This window comes from Mustela nivalis, assembly GCF_964662115.1.
Source record: "Mustela nivalis genome assembly, chromosome: 13".
NCBI lineage: Eukaryota > Metazoa > Chordata > Mammalia > Carnivora > Mustelidae > Mustela > Mustela nivalis.
In genome coordinates, this window is record NC_139032.1 from 21,315,918 (window position 1) to 21,333,529 (window position 17,612).

Below are 17,612 nucleotides of genomic sequence, written 5' to 3' on the forward strand. Positions count from 1 at the left end.
GTAGAGGGGCAGAGGGAGAGCTAAGCAGGTAGTGCAATGTGGGGCTAGATCCCAAGATCCTGGAATCCTGACCTGAGCCCAAGGTAGACAATTAACCAAATGAGCCATCCAGGAACTCTAATCCCAGGTTTTAAAAGGAATTTGGTAGAGTGGGAGAAACACCTAACAGGAAGTTTTAAGAGACATTCACTACTCTAGGAAAAGAGGCCTGGCAGGGGTAAGGGTTAAGAAAGGACTAAGGTTTCTACTTGAAACTACAGTCTGTATGGATATGGTGGTGGTTCTTGGATAAAATCCCAAACACAGGGAATCTGTAGTCCTGGATTGGATGATTTTGAGAGGATGAGGTTTGTGTAAGAGAACAAAGCTTCCCAGCACTTGATCATATCGAGTCACATTCCCATGTCCACCATCACTCGATCAAGCCTTCTTTCATGCTGGGCAGATCAGGAGAACACTGCTCAGCCTCTGAGAAGACAGTGGGGTCTGAGCTATGAACTAGGATACAGGGTCCTACCAGAGGCAGCACAGATGTGACTGTTGGGCTTCATTTTTGATGTCCTCATTGAACAAAGGACTTCTGACTGGGAATACCAAGTGGGAACCTCCCAGAAAAAGTCGTCGCCTGAGTTTTTCAAAGAAGTAAGTATTGACAACATTTTATCACCTTAAAAACTGAAAAAAGCAAGGAACACAAAGTTCTATTAAAGTTCTAGAATTCTTGGATAAAGAATGCTTCCATTTCTGAGAGAAGAGTAAGGGACCCAACCCCCCTCATTCTTTTCATTTTTCTTCTAGCGTCAAGGCAGAGCCAAGAGGAGGAGGAAAGGTGGGACTCTGGAAGGTAAGGTTCTGCCTATTCCACCTGAGCTCTCCAAGGCTGATCCTTGCTCTCCTCTCCAATAAGGGGCCAGTCCAAAATCTCTAAGGATGCAAGCCACTAGATAAACTCCCTCTCAGAAAACAGAGGCCTCAGAGGAGAGGCTCATGGAAATGCAGCCAGAGTGCAAAACCCTTCTCAGATTCCCCGCTCTGACCAGTACTGAGCATGAAGCAGTGATGGATCTGGACAACGAGTGCTGCCCAAAAGGTGGCCATGTGAGATGTTGAGAGTCAGAACTTCTGTCTCCTGACTTTGTGAAAACTCTGTGACATCATGGATACTCAGGAGTCTTCCCTGACCTCTCTGCTTCACAGAGTGGTCTGATCATCACATGGATAATTTACATAAAAGTACCATATACATGAAGCAAGATTACTAACCAGCTTCACATCATTAGCCATTTGCCCTCATCTATTGATTATTGGGGATTTCAGAGTCCAACATCCCAAGGCTGTCCCATAAGGGGACTCCTGTATCTATACCTATGTTTCTACTTTCACTATATAACTCATTCTCCTGTTTCCCCAGATGACAGATGGTACCAATGGGAAGTGGAGGAGACCCGGAAGCTGATCTCTATTTAAAAAGGTGACCAGTCTTTCCCCTCTATCCTGTTGCCTCTTAGAGCACATGTTATGCAATTGCAGGATTCACTGCAGTCTGTCATAGCCATGGGAGGGGGTTGCCTTAGGAACAGATATTGGGGTGAAGGCTGCTGAGTACACTGTCAAGTCATAAAGGTGGGGCATTGTGAAGGGGCATCAGGCTTCAGGTAGCCACTCCCTTGTCAGGCCTACATGGCCTCCTCCCCTTGTTCTGGTCCTGACTGCAGTTTTGTACCTCCTGTCTCCTGCAGCCCCTTCGGCCGGCATCATGATACCATCCAGTTTCATCAACTGTTATGTCCAGACCCCTTCTGTGAGGTATGTAAAAGCACAACTGCGGAGATCAATCAACTGCTGTTCCTATAGACCTGGAAGATTCTACTCCCTTGGCTTCCACAGCTCCTCTGCTTCATTATTCACTCTCTTCTGACTTCTCAGCAGTCCCTACAGGAGAGCTAAAACCAGCTTTGCTGCCTGACCCTTCCTCACCACCAGCCTCCCATCTTCTCACCTAACCCAGTGATCCCCATGGCTGATTTTTTTCCACCCTCACCACTGGGTGATCCTTTGCCACCAGATCCCTTTCCTCCCTTGGATTCCAAATTGCCAATGGACCATTTCCCAGCCCAACCCCCTGCCTTTTCACCTCCTGTCCCACCACATCATGCCCATTCAGTGGACCTTAGTGTCCAAACAGAGACAGTGTCTCTAAATACCATCTTCTCTCTGGACCCTACCCTTTCCCAAGACGTCAGTCCCTTACCGGAGTTGTCCCAAAGAGTGAATCCCACTGAGACCTTTGCTCGTCATCACTAATGACCAACACGGTCTGCTTCACCACCACCAGACTGCAATTTAACTGTGACTCCATCTAAACCGATTTCCATCTCAAGGAAGCCTGTTCCAGAGAGCTCACCCCCACAGAGCTCTGGTGGGTTGTCTACTTATGTCCCAACAATCACAGGCATGGACCCCTCCAGCTTGTCAATTTTAGACCTCCCTTGGTGACAAACTCATGCCAAAGACTTCTTCCCTTCAACCCTGGCTCCATGTGATTTCCATCAAGAGTTTCTGGCCCTCCATTCTTCAGAGGCTTCTTCCAGAGGAGACCCTGCAGCCAACCTTGTAGAGCCTGGTAACTTCTCACTTCTCAGCCCTGATGCCCTGGCACTTGGAGAGAAACAAGTCCAAAAGAGGTGTGACTTCCTCAGGTGGAAGGAAACAAAGGGTTCCTTTCCAAAGCAAACAAGTGCTGATAAGCATGATTTGGCATCCTCCCTTCCTTTCTGGAGCAGCAAGGACCAATCAAAGGAGCTACATATGCATCAGCAGCACCCATATCCGACAACCTTGGAGGAGGGCCATTTACAGCAAACCCCCATCCAGTTCTTCTGGGGTGTCCACACTCCACATAGTGAGTCCTTTTTCCCTGCTGCTGATGCCTCAGATAACATCTCGAATGCCTCCCCAGAGCAGGAATGCCCAGTAGTTCCCCATCCACTTCTTCCATCCTTGCCTGAGAACCCACCTCAACTCCTGCCTCAAACCCAGCCCCTACCCATCCCGTATGCCCAGCCCCAAGCCCACCTTCAATCCCTACTCCTCATCCTGCCATCTGGTCCTCTACCCGACATCAAGATCTCTGGAGTATATTTTCACAGACCTCAGAATGAATCTGAGAGTTTCATGTCAACTGAAATGCAACATCTGGAATGGAACGTGTTGCACAAGGTGCAGGAACGTGTGTGGGGTTTACCCACTATTGTCCAAAGATCCCAAGAGTATTATTGTCCTTCAGCTCCTAATCATTCTCCCAAACCCTGGGTCTCCCAGGCCCATGCTGCTATCTTTATCCCGCATGCACAGTTTCCTCTCAGTGACGAGATTCAGAACAAATGAGAGTCATCTTCAATAGAGGCTCATCCAATACCGGTGGGGCCTGCCCTTCAGGATCTATAAGTCTCTCGCACTGATGAGCGGTCCAAGTACTCTTCCACAGCTACCTAAGTCTCAGCAGTGTCGTGGACGTGCAGGGAACTCTAATAAGAGTGAGATCAAATTGATTATCACTAAAAGTGTGTACATGGAGGACCCAGAAATGCTTCAGCTAGAGTACAGTGACCTGGCAAAGTGCAAAGATGACCTGGAGAAGGATAAAAATGATTTATAGAAAGACAAAAATCTGAAGAAGGAAAATGATGACCTGAAGAAGGATCATGGATACAACCCGGAGATTGGCCCAAAAGATTATCTATTGAGTGACCCAGTTAGCTCTTCAGATAATGAAACAGGGTTGGATTCTGAGAAAGAACTTAGGGGCCCATCAGTGAACAACTCCATGGTGTCTGTGGAGACTATGGGTCAGAGACAACTGAAAATGCCCCGAAGATACATTTACGCAGAAAGTCTAAGGAAATCAATGAGGGTCAGTTGCCTGGGACTGTGCATAATTCATGGCATACTATGAAGCAGACATCACTTCTTTCTGAGAAATCCCAGACTGAAATAAAAAAGAGTTTGCCACCATCAGAGGTTGAGGACTACTCCCTGAATACCTTCTAAGAGTTTCTCTTTGTTGACCCTAGTGCAGAACAGAAGCTAAAACCTATATTAAAAGATTTCATAAGAGGGTGACTTGGGGCCTTCCCCCTAGGGTCCTTGAATCCATTATCTCTTTAAATTGAGAGTCCACATCCCATTCTAGCTTTTCCTCCTCAACCAATGTGATTTCTGCGGCAAACTGTAAACCTGGGAGCTTCAACTCCCTTGATGGAAGCTTGAAATCTCTCTATGGAGACAAAGCAGGAACAGGAAATTCAGCCCCCATTCCGGATTGTCCTCTCCCTGCCACCTTAACTCTGGGCAAGGAAGAACAGAGAATTCTGAGGAAATCACCCTCTAATACGAACCATCAGTTTACAGAGGATGCTCCAAAAACTAAGAATGGCTGCCAGACTCTTAAATCTGTCACACATGACACCATAGGCAACAGACAGCCCCCAAGGCTGCCTTCAAGGCAAGGTGCATTCAGATGTGAGCCAAAGGATAGGAGTTCAAATTCTGGTGGTAGAAGAGGAGAGCAACAAAGCATAGAGATGAAGAATCCAGAACCTACTGTTGTGCTCACAGAGTCCAGGGAGATATTCAGGACGAAGGAATTTCATACACATCACAACCAAGCATCTTCACAGTCACCAAATTATACAGGGAAATGAGCATCAAGTCAAAATCACCATCCCACCAAACATACCAATTCCGCAAGATCCTAAATCATTGATTCTCAAAAAACAAGTCTTGTATGAGTTAAGGCTTACGCTGGAGGGCAGGGAGCATGACCAGGCACAAGCCCAATACACCGGCCTGGCCTCTGCCTCAGATCATTTGACTTAAAAGCTTCAATGACTCATGCCCACGGTGTCTCATGCGGGGACACGAGAGCTTCCCAGGTGCTGTGTGTCCATCCAGAGGACATAGGAATTACTATGTAGAACAGCAGGAGCCCTGGGTCCCTAAGAATGTCTTAAGGAACAACAGCAGGAGCCCTGGGTCCCTAAGCATGTCTTAAGGAAGTGCCAGAATAAGAATCCCCCACCGGCTGCCATGACCATGAGGCCTCCGGGTTCCAAGGCACAAGAGCGTGGTGGAGGGGATGCAGGACTGGGAACATGCCAACCGAGAACAGACAGTTTCCCTACTGAAGATGTGGTATTGAAGAAAAGGTTCCCTACTCAGGGTGCGGTATTGAGGGTAAACCTGGGAAGAGAGCCTTCCCAGACCCTATCACAGCAGGAAGCCCAGCTGCTTCCTGAAAGCCTTTCATGGAAGGGTCAGCCTCCTTCTGAAAGCCTTTTCAGTAAAAAAATGAAGTATTTTTTGCAATGGCTTACTCCTGGGATAAAATGCATAAGGCAGGAAAACTCCAAGGAGAAGCCCAGTCCCCTATCATCTGTGGAAAGCAGAGGCCTGCTTAAAGGTAGAGTTGCCTTTATTGGGATGCCCAAAGCTCAGAAAATCATGACAGCTGTTGGGAAGTTCCAAGAGGAGAGAATGGGGCGTTGGCATGCAATAGGTAGCGCCTGCCCTCAGCAGCCCATTCCCTCCCCAACCAAGTTTGGGAAAACTCAGCAGAAAGCACAAGTGCAGGCCCAGGCACAGCCTGTCCCAGGGTTTCCTTTCCCACCTGTAAGGAGACAAATACCAGGTCCTGCCAACAAGAAGCTGTTTTTCCTGGCCAACGCCTTCCTGGAAGTAACAGACAGCTCAGAAACAAGAGCAGACAGCCCCAGAAAGTTGTGGCATTTCAGGACCAGATACCGAATCAGAAGTATCGCCTCTCCATGCCCTCAGGGAGCCTGCGCCCCACCCAAAGGCCACCTGGGGGCATCAAGCTGCCCAGTGGCCTCCAGGCACTCTCACCACTCCTAAAGGCACTGTGTGCAGAGATGTGTGTCTACTATTTAGACAAAAAACCTCTTCAGAATTTCCAGTGAGAGGGTTTTGGGGTGCATTTCCTACACCAAAACAATCCCTTGTGAAAAATAAATATTTCTCTAATAAAGTGATGTCTGTTCTGTGTACTGTCTTGGGAGCATGGGTTTTGGGGAACTCAATTCAGCTGTTACTGATTGCTTCCTTCTGCTTCTAAAAGGTGACCAATCTCCTGGACCTCTTGGGAAATATGTATCATGTGCCCCCGAAAGCCCCCAAAAGCCCATTCCCTCTCTGATAAAGTTTGAGGAGATGGGCTCTCCTGTCCCATGGCTTAGACTTACTGAAAATGTATAGTTGCTCACACCTCTCCCCTCACTGAATGTTTTACACCCTTTACAGCAAGTCTTCTATATCTGAGGAGGATCAAAGACAGGTATAGTTTTCAGAAAATAAAGATTAAGCCACTGTTGTTTCTTCACTGTTATTGTATTACAGTAGCTTAATCATTAATTAGAAGTCAGTGATCAGAGGATCCCACAGGTGGAAGAACTCTGAATGGGAGTGTTTTTCAGGGAGCGGGGTATTATTTGGGTTGATCTTGTGTTGGTTGGGGTAGCGTCAAAGAATGCCCTAGAAGATGCTGAAGAATCTGTCCTGTGAGTCACATTAAACTTGACACTGAGGTTTCCACTGGAAGTGCTTCCCCTCCCTGGGTGTTTCTTCAGGCTGCTGGACTGAGGATGTTTTTTGCAGAACAAAAGCATCACTTAGCTGTTAGTGGTAGGAATGTTGACAAGGCAGCTACCACCTTCCAGGATAAGACACCTTTGAAGAAATGAAAAGATGAAAGAGGAACCTTGCTGGTAGAACCAAAGTTTATGTCTAATCATCCCCTTCTCAGGACCCTGTCCCTCTCTCCTCCTTCCTCAGTCCAGGCACCAACACTTTGAGGCAGACTGGAATCTGGCACAGCCTACCGATGCCTTATACCAAAAAGGCATGGCTCTGTTCCTTGAGTATGCAAGCAATACCTGCAGGCTGTCAGGCATGGCATCCCCTTTGGGGGAAGGTGATCTTGGTGCCTGCCTTCCATCCACACTCAATGACAATATATAAGATACGGCCTTTACTATGGCTAGGATGGCGGTTTGCCACCTTCAATATTCACGGCCTTAGTGGAGCCATGGTAGCTATTCCCCAGAAGACGTGCAACTTATGAACCAGAGGTGAGTTCTAGACTGTACCAGGATACAGATGTTTGGGGGCTTATCATGGAACTCCATGGAATGCTTTTTTCTTTTCTTTTTTTTTTTTTTTTTGAGGCAGGAAAGCCAAGACAGCACACATCCCCACACTTCCAACAGGGCTCTGGAGGGAAGGCAACTCCACCTCAGACTGGGGTGAGTGTGCTAGAGAACACCTGAGGTAGTCTTCTGGACAGTCTCCGGGCCAAAACACAAAACCAGATGTCCATGACCTCTCTCACTACCATACTTGTAGCTTCTTGTCCAGGTTACCATTGACCCTACACTATTTGAATGTTGGGGTCACAGAAAGAATGCAGATTTGACACTGTGGAGGCCCTGAGGGGGACAATAGGTGGGATGGGGCCCTGGGCAGGGAACCTGAAGAGGTGAGGAGGGGGTACAGGAGGCTCTAACATCTATGTGGACAGACCAGCCAGTAACCCAGCCTGCCGGTTCCTACATAATCTCAATTTAGAGTCCATTATGGCCAATCCAGTGCCACCCTGTAGAGCTTATTACCAGGAATACTTCTGGCATCAGAATCCTATAGTCTGACATTCTGTCCTTCTGCCTCATGCCCCTGTCCTTCCAGCTTATATGTCCCTGTTAGATTTTCTACTCCACATCATCCACTTTCCACTTCTTGCCTATCCAACAAGGCCTTGTTCTTCCTTTCCTCGCTCTCCAAGGTAGAACTGATAGCTTGCCGGGTAACCAACATTTAAAACGCACCAGTCCAGCATAGGATACAGAGTCCATGGTACTGTAACAGCGTTATCTGGTGACATGTGGTAGCTGCAATTGTGGTGAGCACAGCACAGCATAGAGTTGCATACCTGACACTAATGTGATATTGCATCAGCCATTCTTCAGTTAAAAAAAAAAAAAAAAAAAAAAAACAGGCTCCAGTACAAGTGGACAACATTATCTAATCCCCTTCAGTCCTTCCTGTCTGGCAAAATCGTGTCTCTCTGCCTTTTTTAGAAATGCTTTTCTGTATGTAACTGATTATTGTTGGATTAAATCTCCCACGTCAAAACTGAGTCTACTCACAACTGAGTCTACTGATGCCACATGAAATTCAGCTTCAGCACTATCTGGAAATCATTAACTCCACAAATACTTATCCAAGACTTACTAACTTGAACAAAATAAATAGAGTTAGATCACTGTTTCCTTAGTACATTGTCTCCTCAGTGTTCTCAGATCTATATTTTATTTTATTTTATTTTTAATTTCATTTGAGAAAGAGCAGGAGCACAATCAGGTACTGGCAGAGGTAGAGGGAGAAGCAGGCTTTCTGCCAAGCAAGGATTAGGATTCAATCCCAGGACACCAGGGTCATCACCTGAACCGAAGGCAGATTCTTAACTGACTGAGACACCTAGGTGTAGCCCTCAGATCTATTTCAAATTTCCTTTACTTTCCTCAAGCTTAGGCCATCTTCGCTTAGGACCACAGCTCACAGAGGAACAAGAAAGCAGTGATAGAGCTTCTCACAAAACAAAACAAAATCCTTCTCCAAAAATCTCCCCATTCTTCATTTTCCTCTTCCTTCCTATTATATGGAAAGAGGTTTCCTTCCCAATCTTAAAGGAAATATACTTTCTGAATGTCTTTATTGAGAGAAAGCTAACTTCTAGTCTTGATGGACTGATTTGCCCTTGCCAGGTCTCCTTCTGACCCCTCCTCCCTGTCCTTATGAGGCACCCAACATCTTTTTTTTTAATGGTTTTTACTATAGAAATGTTTAACCTTGTCCAAGGACACACAGACAATATAACTTCCCACATATCCACCACCCAACTTGCACTACTATCATTGGGCAGGTGTGATACACTGTGATTAAAATGCAAAAGCCCCTTTAAAACACCTTGCCATCCATCTCTGAGACATATGCTATGTGTCCACGTCAGAGCTCTCACAATTCTTTGATGTTTATCACCTGTGGAACACACTTATTCACAACAGGTATACATAGCATTGGTGACAAAAAGGCACTGGGCTTTAGAGGCTTTGGCAACCAGTTCTGCTCTGCCTTATATTCAACCCTGAGGAGCCATTTGAGTGAATTCCTCAACCCCACACAAGAAGTAATCTTACGGAGCAAATTCAGGGCTGAATTTCACTGTCCCTTAATCACTCAGTAACTGTAATATGCAAAAAGTAGTATAGAAGAACATTGTATTTGTTGTCAAAGACTTGACACTATGTGTTTTCAAATATTTAAAGAAAAATTTGTCCCGTTACATTTCAAATAAACTACTGTGTTTCACCTTAAATGAAGTAGATCAAACACTCTCCTCTCTCCTAAATGGCATTAAAAGTAAAAGATCAGATGAAAACTGCTCAATATCATTAACCAATCAGAAAAATGCAAATCGAAATGACTATTTGCCAAAATTTCACACCCACAAGAATGGCTAAAATAAAAATAATACAAATGTTGGTGGGAATGTGGAGAAATTAGAATTCCCCACACAATGTTGGTGAGAATGAAAAATAGTACAGGTATTCTAGAAAACAGTATGGCAGTTACTCAAAATGTTAGACATAAAGTTAACACAGGACCAAGCTGCTCTACTTCTTGGTATATACTCATGAGGAATGAGTATATACACAAAAGCTTGTAAACAAATGTTCATAGCTACCTTATTGAAAGGTCAAAAGATGGAAACAATTCAAACATCTGTCAACTGAGAAGTGGGCAAATAAAATATAACATATCCCTATGATATAATGTTTTTTCAAATAAAAAAGACCAATCCATGCCACAACAGGGATGAACCTTGAAAACACATTAAATGAAAGAAGCCAGTCCCTAATGGATACGAATGACTTCATTCAAATGAAATGTCCAGAATAGGAAAATCTAGAAGCAGAAAGTAGTACATCTTAGAGCTGGAGGGAGGAGGGGAGAGGAGAATAATAGCAAAAGGTTGCAGATTTGTTTCTCTTAAGTCATGACAATGTTTTAAAATTAACTGTGGTGATGCATATACTGAAAATCAAGGAATTATACATGTTAAATGAGTGAATTTTATGGTATGTGAGCTGTACTTCAATAAAGCTGTTAAAACAAAGGACTTAAAAATAAATGCTTAGAGAGGACAAGAAGGGGAGCATAAAGGCCAAAGGTGGTCAACACATTTTTGGAAGATGGAAATCTGGTGGAGGACTGGTAACTGACTAGCAGAGCAAACAAAGTACTTGCAAATCAATTCACACTGCAAAACCCAGGAGAGGAGCAACCTGGTGGCACTAGAGAAAAAGGAAATTAGGTGTTCCATGTTAGTAAGCAATGTTGATGTTGAACTTTTGTTCTTTATTGTTTGTTTATAGTTGCATATAATTTCATATTGCATATAATTTCTAAAATCTTTTTTTTGAGTGGGGGTGCTCTTTGCCAATGCATATAATATTTTATATTGCATATAATTTCTAAAATCTTTTTTTTTTGAGTGGGGTGCTCTTTGCCAATGTTGTAAAACCTTGTTGAAATATTAGCATGTTTCAAATGTGCAGAGATGATCCCACATTTCTTGCATTGGACAGAACCTGAGACAACTTTTAAAGTTGGCATTGCACACGTCTGGGGTTGGGGTATGGTGGAGGCAGTAGCTTCTGGAATCAAAGCCAGAAATCTCAAAGGTTGGGTTAAATTCATTTTAAAAATGCACTTGAAAATAAAGTTGTGGAAAAGTTGCATAGATGGAAAAGCCATAGATGGTAAAGCCATATACCCTTTATCCAAACTGACCTATTAAGACTTTGACCTGTTTACAATCTCTCTCTCCTTTTCTCCTTCCCCTTCTCTACATATAGGAAGACACATATACGCATATGAAAATTATGCATACATTCTTGAATATTTGAGAATACATGTCATGCATCACACACTTTCTCCCTGAATATTTCATAGTGTATTTCTTATGAAAAAGAATATTCTCTGATAGCAGTTATCTCCTTTGGTAAATTTCACATTGATGTAAAACTTCTAACTATTCTTCCACTCAAATTCCATTTTTATCAATTTATCAAGTAATGTCCTCTGAATGTGTGCATGTGTATGTGTGCGTGTGTGTGTATGTGTGTGTGTGTTTGTGTAAACCTCCTTTCAGGATTTAGTCTAGAATCACATACTCCATCTAGTTGCTGTGTATCTTTAGTTTCCTTTAATCGGGATCAGTTTCTCAGCCTCTTTTAGAACAAGGCCAGGTTTGAAAAATCAATTCGATGTGCCATATTTATAACCCCTACTCACATGGAAATTATTTGGGGTGGAGCTTATCTTGCTCAGATTTAAAGGTTGTTTTTATAGTTGTGAGTCCTAGGGGCTTACTTAAAAACAATTCCAGAAATTCAAAGATATGTGGAGGGATTTTTCTTAAGAGACATATGTCCTGCAATCAAGGGAGGGTATGTGAAGTCGGGCAGGCTAGAAGTGTACTTCCCTTTGGGAGGGACAGTGGTGAAGCTGTGGACGCCGGTTAAGAGAGGAAAAGAAGGCTGTCATTACTGGCAAATTCTCCTCATATGGGAGGGAAAGGATTGGGTGTCTAGGGCCAAGACCGATTCATCAGCAAGGGAATGTAGGCAAGTCAAGTAAGGAAATGATACAGGGCTTAATTTCAACAGTTTATAATCTAAATAATGAAGTCATAAAGGTTCTGACTATTAAATGACTAGGTAACATGGGGAGAAGAAATAAATACATATAACCACCAACAAAAATGACATTATCATTTCACATTGGTAGAGATCACAATAAGGTATTTTGGTGAAAAGGTAGAAGGTATGTGGGAAAAACAATTTTCATGGAAGAAATAAACACAGGTGTCATTCAAAAATCCAAAAGGTATTGCTAGGTATAGTTACAGTTGTGCTCACTAGACATTATGCTAGAGGAGCCCACTTCCTCAATCAAGCTGAATTTGGTCTTCTGTGATGCAGCACACTTGCTCTATAAAATAAAGGAATCTTTAAAAATGTTGGGGGGGGGGGAGAGGGACCTGACAGAGAGGGAAGAGGGAGCAGCAGGGAGAGACACTATACATGTGGAAGAAAACCTGTAGGGCATGAATAGCCTAAGAAGGTTTTGGGGAAATAAAAGAATCACTAAAAGTTTTTAAGTTGTTTTCCTTAGTTCCATGGATATTTCATGCCCTTGTCTCCCTCTTTGTCATGCTTTCTGTTCCTTGGTACAGGCTATTCTGCTTTCTTGTGCTTTTTAGTGAACTTTTGAATACTTTTTGGTATTCAATACTTGTGGACACTTTTGAGGAGCTATGGGGGTGGGGCTGCTGCTGAGTCTATTTCTGGCTTCATACAGGGAAAAATGCATGAGGGAAAGCTCAGCTGAAGGCAGAGTACATCCTGAGGGTGTAAATTCAGGGGTAGAGCAAACCTTCAGAGACAAATTGAGGTCCAAAGTGAGATCACCAAGCAGTGAGAAGGGTCTCAGGTAATATCAGGATAACAGGGGACCAAGAACATTTCACAAAGATAAATATATGATATGTGACTAGGTGATGCAGGAAGGTAGGCTGGAGGCATCTAACAGGCCAGGAAGGATGGACACATATGCTGGGCTGGATAGTGGGAGAAGGGTTGCATGTGAGTTTCTCTCTCCTGTGCTGTCCCCTCCCCAGCACTCAGGAACATTTGGTATCTGTACTAAAGTCCTGTGATGTGGGCCTGGAATTCTAGTCTAGCACATGGATTCTCCATGTCCAGCTGCCTAAGGCAGGAGTGCACTTGCAATGATGTGAATCATCTATGTCTGAGAAGCCTTACTGCACCATGGCTGAACTCCAGTTACACTTGCGAAGTCTTCCCATTCTCACAGGGCAGGTCTGTTGCGGATGAACTCCCTGTTTTTATTTCTCTAAGTTTTTATTTCTCTTTTACTTTTGCAGGATAGTATCACTAGATAAAAAATTTTGGATTGGTGGTTTTTTCTTCCAACACTAAACATTTAACTCCAATCTCTTGCTTTCACGGCTTATGATAATAGGTCATAATTATTATGTTTTTTCCCTCTAGAGGTAGGTTTTTTAATTTACCTCTGGATTATTTCAAAATTTTATCTTTTGTTTTCATACAGTTTGAATATGATACATCCAGGTAAAGACTTTCTAAATATTTCCCTGCTTGGTGTACTCTGAACTTCTACAATGTATCGCTAACCTGTTATTAAACTTGAAAACTCCTTGGCCATTATTACTTCAAACATTTTTTCTGTTCTTTCTTCTTCTGGTATTCCAATTACATATCATTATACAGTTCTTGGATATTCTAGATTTTAGCATTAAGAAAATTCTTTTCCTCTTTGTATTTCAGTTTGGAAAGTTTCTACTGACATTTATGCAGACACACATATTCTTTCCTTGACTTTATGCAACCTACAGAGGAGTTAATCAAAGGCATTCTTCATTCATCATACTGCTTTTGTTTTCTAACATTTCCTTTTGATTCTTTCATAGAAGTTCCCTCTCCCAGCTTACATGCATCATCTGCTTTTGTATACTTTCTACCTTTTCAAGTAGAGCCCTTAACAGAATAATCATGGTTATTTTAGCTTCTACGTATGAGAATTCTGAAATATGTCATATCTGAATGTACATCTGATGCTTGGTTTGTCTTCTCAGTTTGCTTTTCCCTGCCTTTTAGCATGCCATGTAATTTTTCTATGAAAGCCAAGCATGATGTATTGGGTAATGCGAACTGAAATAAAGAGACCTTTAATGTGAAGTCTTATGTTAATCCGGTTAGGTGTTGGTATGTCTTTAATATTTAGTGTAACTATACATATCAGAGGCTACAGTTTCCTCTAATGTCCTTGTTTTTGTCTCCCCTAGGGTCTTTAGGTTTCCCTAAATCTCCCTAAATAAAACCTATACCTTGCAGCTCTTTTTTAGCTATGATCCTGTTCCTACAACAGAGCTGTCAATACTGTAGTAAGGTGTCAGGGGAGGGGAGATGATTAATCATTTGTCTTTTAATGGCCTTATGTTCCTGGATTGTGATGTTCACTAGTATTTCAGAAATTTTTGTTTTGTTTTCTTCCACTCTATACATGAGAGAGGAAAGCTAGAGGGGGCTGCTGTAGTTGGGTAATTTACCTTCTCCCATGGGGCATAAAGCTCTGGTAGGCTTTTCCCCGCTGAGCAGACTTCTGTTATAGAAAACACTCTGGGAATATTTCACAATGTTTTCAAAATGGGTTACCTTTTTCCTTTCTCTCTAACACTACACTCCCCTGCCAGAAACAAGAGCATTTTTTTTTTTTTTTTTGGTAGCTCATTACTATGAGGACCAGGTTGGGTTCCTGGTTATATAAATCCATAAATAAATAGGAGGCCCCCATTAGATTGTGATCCCAGGAGTTTCTCACTCTCATGCTAGCCCATATTCATCCTCCAGCTATTTTTCAAAGTCTCTATTTAAGTGTTCCTACCAGGAGAGCTGTGTTGAGCCTCAAGTGCCTTCTGTTTCAAGTAAGCGAATCTTAGGTATGATTTTCTGCACTGACACTCTCGTAAGATTTGAGGTAGTGGTTTGCCACTATGGTTCCAAGAAATGTCATTGTTTTTAGTCCATTCAGCATTTTGCTTCTTTCACAGACTGAAGTGATGACTCCCAGGCTTTTAGATCTGGAGCTAGAAGTTGCCCTTCAGAGAATGACTCTTTATTTTCCTGGCCCTCCTCCCATATTTCTCAATGAGTTTGGAAGGGTCAGAGAAACACCGAAAATGGGAAGTCAAAGGAAAGAATAGACATTAACTCCTCTAGGAAAAGAGATCTGATAGGGCGAAGGATTAAGGAAGCACTAAAGATTCTACTTGAAACTCATAGTCTATTTGGCTATGGTGGTGGGTCTTGGGTAAAATTCGAAACACGGGGATTCTGCAGTTCTGGATTGCGTTATTTGGAGAGTATGAGGTCTGTGTAAGAAAACAAGTTTTCGGGGCGCCTGGGTGGCTCAGTGGGTTGGGCCGCTGCCTTCGGCTCAGGTCATGATCTCAGGATCCAGGGAACGAGTCCCGCATCGGGCTCTCTGCTCAGCGGGGAGCCTGCTTCCTCCTCTCTCTCTCTGCATGCTTGTGATCTCTGTCAAATAAATGAATAAAATCTTTAAAAAAAAAAAAAAAAAGAAAACAAGTTTTCCCAGGTCTTGATCATGAGTCACATTCCCATGTCAAGCATCACTCAATCAAGCCTGCCTTCAAATTGGGCTGCTCAGGAGAACAGTGATGAGCCTCTGAGAAGAGACTGGGGTCTGAGCTATATCCTAGGATACAGGGTCTATCCAAGAGAGCACAGATGTGACTCCCAGGCTTTAGTTTATGTCTTCACTGAACAAAGAACTTCTGACTGAAAATATCAAGTATGGACCTCCCAGACAAAATCCTCCTTTGTTTTTCAAAGTAAATACTGAAAATATTTAATCACATTAAAAGTTGAGAAAAGCAAAGAAAACAAAGTTCTATAAATTAAATTCCTGGCATTCTTGGATAAAGTATGTCTCCATTTCTGAGAGAAGAGTGAGAGATGAGTCCCCACCACTCATTCTTTTCCTTTTGTTCTAGCCTCAGGGCAGAGCCAAGAGGAGTAAATGTGGGACGCCGAAAGGTAAGGTTCTACCTATTCCACCTGAGCTCTCCAAGGCTGACCCTTCCTGTCCTTTCCATGAGGGCTCAGGTCCATAACCTCTGAAGATGCTAGCTGCCAGATACATTCCCTCTCAGAATACAGAGGCCTCAGAGGAAAGGCTCATGGAAACACAGTCAGAGTGAAAAACCCTTCTCAGATTCCCTGCTCTGACCATGACTGAGCATGAAGCACTGATGGATCTGGGCAATGGGTGCTGTAAAATAGGAGGCCATGTTAGACATTAAGATTCAGAACTTCTGAAGTTCTGAGACTTTCTGAAAGATCTGTGACTTCATGGATACTCAACTTCCTCCCTGAGGTAACCACTGACCCATGTTCCACATAAGGTGGTTTTCAGTATCGCATGGGATAGATAATACATACAAAAGCCCATTGTGAATGATCAAATAATGTAAGTCTTATTATTATCATTGATCATGTGACCTTGTATCCTAATTCTTGGAGCTCTCCAAGTCCAATCTACCAAGGATATTTTTAAAGGACACTCTATTCAGCCTCTTATAAGATCTCTTGCTTCTATCTTCATCATTCTCCTGGTTTCCCAGGGTAGAGAACTTGTCAGAAGGAGAGGAGGCAAGAAAGGTGCTTTCTCTTCTGTAAAGGTGAGTAAACATTACCTTCTTTCCTGTACCCCTCTTTTAAGCAGAGTCTATGTATTTCTAGGGCCTCAGGGAAGCCTAGAATTAAGGTGAGATGGAAAATTCTCAGAGTTAGAATTTGAAAGTCTTGGGGATGTTGGTGGGTGGGGGGCAACCTTTGCCAGACCAGCCAGGGTCACATATGTTTGTTCAGTTTTGTACCTCCTGTCTTCCATAGCCCCCTGGGCCGGTGTCATGATACCATCTACTTTCATCAACTGTTATGTCCAGACCCCTACTGTGGGGTATGTAACAGCACAACTGCTGAGGTGAATTGGCTGCTGTTCCCAGAGGCTCTGGAAGATGCTACTCCTTCTCTGATCCCCTTGGTTTTACAGCTCCTATGACTCACTCATCATTCACTTCATCTCCTAACTTCTCTACAATTGCTCTAGGAGACCTAATACCAGCCTCTTTGTCTGAGCCTTTCCCCCAAACCCCATCCATCTTCTTCCCTAACCCAATGACCCCTTTAGCTGACTTTTCTTACTCTCTCCCCTGGGCACTCTCTGTCACTAGAGCCAAAAGCTTAGAATTCTTTATTCCCAGGGAACCTTTCCATACCTCTACCCCTTCGACTTCTTTCCTACCATATGATGCTCGGACAACCAGAGGCCACTTTACCTCTGAATACCATCTCTGCTCTTGACCCCACCATTTCACAGGGTATCAACCTCTTACCAAATCTGTCTTAGACAAGGAATCCCACTGATTCATTTGCTTGTCATCATGCACCACCAATGCCGTCTGTTTCACCACTGCCAGACTGCTCTATAACTGTGTTTCAATCTAAATCAATTTCCATCTCATTGAAAACTGGTCCTGAGAAGTCATCTCCAGATAGCCCTAGTGGGTTGTCTACTTATGTCCTCACAATCAGAGGTAGTGACTGTTCAAACCCATCAGGTTCAGAATTCTCCTATTGACAGGCCCATGCCAAGAACACGTTCCTTTCCTCCCCACGTTATCATACTCCGATTTTCAGCAAGAGCAGGTTTACCTCCATCAATCAGAAACCAATCTCTAGAGAGACTCTGCTACTGAGCACAAGGAGGCCAGTGGAATTTCTTTCCCTGGCCTAACTCTCGGGCCCTCTTGGAGAGAAAAATGAAGAAGGGAATGGATTTCCAGA

At 43.4% G+C, this 17,612-nt stretch overlaps 1 pseudogene across 1 annotated transcript; it reads left to right on the plus strand.

Annotated features, from left to right (window-relative positions):
* Positions 1-694: 694 nt before the first annotated feature.
* On the plus strand, positions 695-6,758 carry LOC309847188 (spermatogenesis-associated protein 31D1-like; annotated as a pseudogene). The gene is made up of 6 exons (XR_014316551.1): positions 695-844; positions 1,412-1,471; positions 1,740-3,384; positions 3,659-4,691; positions 5,014-5,974; positions 6,645-6,758. The product of XR_014316551.1 is annotated as a spermatogenesis-associated protein 31D1-like (transcript).
* Positions 6,759-17,612: the final 10,854 nt, after the last annotated feature.